Source organism: Rhinopithecus bieti, unplaced genomic scaffold (assembly GCF_001698545.2).
Source record: "Rhinopithecus bieti isolate Rb0 unplaced genomic scaffold, ASM169854v2 scaffold_33339, whole genome shotgun sequence".
In the NCBI taxonomy this organism is placed as follows: Eukaryota; Metazoa; Chordata; class Mammalia; order Primates; family Cercopithecidae; genus Rhinopithecus; species Rhinopithecus bieti.
In genome coordinates, this window is record NW_016814111.1 from 43,727 (window position 1) to 50,101 (window position 6,375).

Genomic DNA, 6,375 nt, shown 5'->3' on the forward strand with positions numbered 1-6,375 from the left:
TTTCTAACAATAGAGTCTCCAAAGATTCCATCTCTTCAAGAATGTTAGCCTACTATTCGCTTCTGTCTGGAAGACGATTATATGATCTACCACTTTGAGAAAATTGAAGTTAAGAATAAATACCCAACTTGATATCTATAAAAGAACCTATATTTTTAGTGTCAATACTTCTTCTAGACAGATAAAACAGAGGTTTTATTTGCAGATAATTTTATTCCATTGATGATATGTTCTTTATTGTACTTTCTCCTTTTTCACATACTGTGTGCTACTAGGCTGCTCTGTTACTTCAATAGGAGAACAGCAAACTTTCTGTCTCTACTGCTGTTGAAATTTCATTGACAATTCTATTATCCAGAAATCCAGTTTTTACCAGTTTTCAATGAAAATGAACAGGATCTATATTGGGACCACATTACATTTGCTGATGCTTAAATTAGCTAATCTTATCTGACAGTAGCAAAAGTAAAGACACTCCCATTTTGCATCCCTACATCACTTCCTAAGGAAGATAAGTTGTTGGCTGTTAGATTAACTCAATATAAATTCAAACTAGAGATAGAAGAAAAGCTTACACAATATTGCTTAAGATAGGTACCTCAAGTATAATGAAAACGCTGAATTTGGACACGTTTCATTTCCTCATTACACTGTCTTAAAAGATGTGAGTCAGAAAGCCTTTAAATTAGTCCAGCACATTCTATTTATCTAATTCTCACCACTGCCTATTGATTTTATTTTCCAAGGTTTCTTGAATTAACTTCTCTTGACTGATCCATAAAGAGATTTGAGTTGAATAATCAGACCCATGTGTTAGGTTAGCATAGTCCCTGAAATAGCAACATCAGTGTCACTGGAATTTGTTAGGAATGCAAATTTTAGGGTCCACTCTAGACCTACAGAAACAAATACTTATGATGGAGCCTAAAATCTGTGCTTTAACATACTCTCTAGGTGATTCTACTGTAGCTAAAGTTTGAGAACCACTGCTTTAGTATTAAAGAGATGGAACCAGAGAGAACCCAAACTCTCTAAAGACAGTTTTAGAAAGAAAATCAGAGAAATTGGTGCAGTGTGTTTTGTGATGTAGGTCTTTAGGAACCAAGCTTCCCTGTGTATGTGTTTACCATCAAGACAACATTCTGAGACAATATCCATTGTTCTATAGTCTGCAAGTGGAAAGTATGCTTCTAGAAAACCTGTGTTCGGAAGAGAATAAGGAGTTTCAGCTTTATGTGGTTTCTAACTAAAAGCAATATAGTTTAATTCCTTAGTAGTGAGAGATTAATCAATTATTTTCAGAAAGAGTTTGATTTAAAAAACAATAACAATGGTTTTGGGGTGAGCAAAGTAAGGAAGGAACACTCCTTACAGAACACCCTCACAAACCTCCTTTTTCACAAGCCTTGGGCTGACAGCAATATAATTTGCATATTGTAAAAATGATACAATATAATCATACACTAACAGCTTAGAAGCTTTTACTATGTATAAAATATTCAGATTTAAAAATCCATTTTCTGCAATAAAACTCAAATCACTACTGATGACTTCTTAGTAAGTTAAATGTACACTAAATTTCAGATACATAGGATGACAACACACGGTTACAAGAATTTTTAAACTACAATAGTAATTCTTTTACTTTTTGGGTGAGCTTCAAGAATAACTATAGTTAAAGATCATCTTCTGAAAAAAAGTTAAATCTTCATTTCATATAAATTTTAACTGAATTATGTCATTGGTTTTTTATACCATCTACATAATTTTTTTGTGATGACAGAAATATGTTACAATTAGTATGATATTCTTAGACATTTTGGTGTTTTCATTTACAAGTAATTGTTAGTATTGGAAAGTGGCATTTATAAATCTGAATGATAATTACAGTCATTACTCATAGTCACTCCTCTTTTGGAGGTCTGGATAATGACCCTAGTGTTTCACCTTTCTTTGAATATATAATGAACCACCAAAGGCTTTCTCCTAAGTAAATCAGCTGCTGTCAAGAGACTTTCATTATTCCAAAAATTGATTAAAATGACATATTGTTTATCATGTGGAAGTTTGCTTCGAATTTCTGAACTATGTCTTTAAAAATCAGCATCCATAAAGATCTTCGTTATAAGTTGTGGGACCAAAAAAAAGGCTGAGGCCTTTTAAGAGTTGGAGTGATACACATCACGTATATCAAACTTGTATTTCCATTTCCCTTAAAGGTACTCTTTAGAATTCCCTAAGTTATTTTAACACACTGAAAACCAAAATTTTACAAAATTTTCTCTAACTATGGATCTAATTAAGAGGTTTCCAATTTCACATTCACAGCTTATTTGTATTTCTAGTCAAAAAAATTGCTAAAATTTGTTTTCATCAGCAAGTGTCCAAAGTAAAAGGATTTTTTCACCTTAATTATGATTTGCATTCATGGAAAAATGCTGTAAATAAAAATAATGTAAGTCAGCAGATCATGGCGGACGAGAGGCAGGAATAGATTACAGCTCTCACTCCGACAGACAGAGCAGTGTGTGGAGGCTCTCATCAGGAATTTCTGCTCCAGAATGGCTACAGGAATAAATCAGGAAACCTGAGAGGATCCACACCCCCCCTAAAGGATGGAGATTGCTCCTGCAGGACCCAGGAGACACTCCAAATACCGTGAGTACTCAAACTGTGTAAGTGGGAAAAGGAGGTTACCCGCTCCTGAACACACACCCGCAGGGGGAAAACTGAAGGCCCACATCATGGGAGAAGATTTTTACCTTCCCTGGAGCTGAGTTAGTTTAGAGAGCTTGATTAAGATAGAGGCTGGTATTTAAGGAATTTTCTGTCAAGTCACTTCATTAGCTGACTAATGACGAGTTAATGGGTGCAGCACACCAACATGGCACATGTATACATACATAACAAACCTGCACGTTGTGCACATGTACCCTAGAAATTAAAGTACAATAAAAAAAAAAAGAGGATATACAGCAGGGGTTTTGTGAGGGGGGGAGAGGTTTTTGCCAGGCTAGTCATTACACAAATATTTTGCTTTGTGAGATAACTAAGTTTTTTCCTTGACACACTTTTCTGCAAGTGTGTTAATATTTCCACAATAAAATTAGTATAGGAACAATAAAATCAAGGACATCAGACTAAGCCGCAAGGTCTGGATGACAGAAATACAAGCAATGCCTTCAAAAAGAAAAGAAAAAAAGAAAGAAACATTGTGCTTAAAGTCTTATCAGGAGTAATAAAACTGGATTCTCATCTCACCTTATACAAAAATCAACTCAAGATGGATTAAGGACTTAAATCTAAGACCTGAAACTATAAAATTCTAGAATATAAAATTGGAAAAACTCTTCTAGACACTGGCTTAGGCAAGGATTTCACGACCAAGAACCCAGAAGCAAATGCAACAAAAACAAAGATAAATTGCTGGGACTTAATTAAACTAAAGAGCTTTTGCACGGCAAAAGAAATAGTAAGCCAAGTGAACAGACAACCCACAGAGTGGGAAAAAATCTTCACAATCTATACATCTGACAAAGGACTGATATCTAGAATCTGCAATGAACTCAAATCAATAAGAAAAAAAAAAATCCCATCAAAAAATGGGCTAAGGACATGACTAGACAATTCTCAAAAGAAGATATACAAATGGCCAACAAACATAAGAAAAAAGGCTCAACATTACTAACAATCAGGGAAATGCAAAACAAAACCATAATGCGATACCACCTTACTCCAGCAACAATGGCTGTCATCAAACAATAATAGACGTTGGCATGGATGAGGTGAACAGGGAACACTTCTACACTGCTGGTGGGAATGTCAACTAGTACAATTGCTCTGGGAAACAGTGTGGAGATTCCTTAAAGAACTCAAAGTAGAGCTACCATTTGATCCAGCAATCTCACTACTGGGTATCTACTCAGAGGAAAGTAAGTCATTATATGAAAAAAGATACTTGCACACACGTTTATAGCAGCACAATTTGCAACAGCAAAAATGTGGAACCAACCCAAATGCCCATCAATCAACAAGTGGATAAAGAAACTATGGTGTATATATATACAATGGAATACTACTCAGCCATAAAAAAAGGAATGAGTTAATGGCATTCACAGCGACCTGAATGAGATTGGAGACTCATTATTCTAAGTGAAGTAACTCAGAAATGGAAAACCAAACATCCTATGTTCTCTCTCCTAAGTGGGAGCTAAGCTATGAGGATACAAAGGCATAAGAATGACATAATGGACTTTGGGGACTTGGGAAAAGGGTCAGAAGGGGGTGAGGAAAAAAAGACTACAAATAGGGTACAGAGCATAGTGTTTGGGTGATGGGTGCGCCAAAATCTCATAAATCACCACTAAAGAACTTACTCATGTAACCAAACACGACCTGTTCCTCAATAACCTATGGAAATTAAATGAATAAATAAAAATGTAAGTTAAATCAATTTCCTCATACATATTAGATGATATAGGATTAGCTTCCTCACTAAGAGTCTATTGCTTAAATTTTCACAGCAATAGCCAAAGGTACGTTGCATAATCAACTACCAACTACATATATGTAGATGAGATTTTGTTGAAAGTTCCACATATATAAAGCAGTTAAAATTAAGAACATTACCTTAAAATTGTACAACAGTTTTGATTTCATAGTACTATCAGACACAAATTTCATAATTGCCAGTTGAATAAGTATTTAGTATGGTTCAGTATCGTAAACTAGATGTGTGCATAGTGTATGTGTATATTTTTTAAAACCAATCTTCCTGTTCCAACTAGAGTTTTCCCACAACAATTTAAAAGAAATATAAGATTTGGTATAATAAAATTTAAAGGAAATTTTTTAGAATGGATATTTGTTAGGTCTCCTTGAAAATACTTTAGGAAATTTTAGGCAGATTATGAGCTTTTGAAAACGTATATAAAACAAAATATAAAATATATAGAGAAGAGTGAATTTCACTGGTGTTTAAAATATTAGTACTATGGAAAAAGGAGGATGATGCTTTGGTATCAGCATATCTACTTCATTATTAAGTGGATGACATTTATATTGAGAAAAGTTCATGGTGAAGTGTACTCATCCTCATAGATTTACTATGATTATTATTTGAGATAATCTATAAAAGGCAATTAACATAGTTCCTAATATATACTAATTATTAACTAATATTAGAATCATTATTCATAAACATATTGCAGTATATATGGTAAAGAAATAAAATGTTTTCATAGAATTCATGTGGCCTTAATGTACATGTTATTTTAAAAGTTATTAAATAACATTATTAAATAATGCATGTTATTTAACATAAGTCATTCATAAGCCTTAATTCACATGTTATTTAGAAAATAAATCTTTGATAAAGTATTAAATTCTATATTCTCTTTCTCCTGTTTAATGGAATGATCATTATTATAGAAAGAAATACTGAAGCAAGGGCTGTTGGCAGTAGTGGGGATTGGGGTTGGGGTGGAAGGTAGAGGTAGATGGATAAATACATTCTAAAATTAATGCCATTAAATTTTAGTACCTATCAAGGAGTCTTCCAAAGTAATTACCACTCTTTCATTCATTTTGTATTTATCTATTAATTTAGGCCCAATCGCTTCCAATTACTTCCTTGAATACTCCTACTATCAATAGGGCTTTTTTTTTGTAATTTTTATTCTCCTGTTGACATAAATGGAAGAATTGAAAGCAAGAAAACATGGAGATCACTTTCAGTATTCACAGATGACATCTATAGGTTTCTCTACAAACCTATAGAGAAAAATGGTAAAGTTGGTAGTAATGGTTCAATGAAGTATCACATGCCTGGGAGGTAGAGAAATTTCCTCCAAATAACCTCCTGATACATGTGGAGGGGATTTATGAAACTGGTTAATGGTCTTGGGAAATTGTTATCAGTGGCCAAATTTTTATGTAAGCACAAAGAACTAAAATAATGATCTAAGTGTCTTATATACCATTTTTTAAAATGACCATCATTTTTTGATAACAAAAGTGTTTTGGCAGAATGATATCATAGAAGATGGCATGGTAGGAAGCACCAATAATCAGTCCCTCCTGAAAACAACTATTTTGGTGGCAAGACTGTCAGAATCAACTACTGAGAAACTCTGATGCAAAGTCAAACACTGGTATTGTCCAGGGGAGTGCTTGATTAAGATAGAGGCTGGTATTTAAGGAATTTTCTGTCAAGTCACTTCATTAGCTGACTAATGACGAGTTAATGGGTGCAGCACACCAACATGGCACATGTATACATACATAACAAACCTGCACGTTGTGCACATGTACCCTAGAAATTAAAGTATAATAATAAAAAAAAAGAGGATATACAGTGGGGGGTTTTTAGAGGGG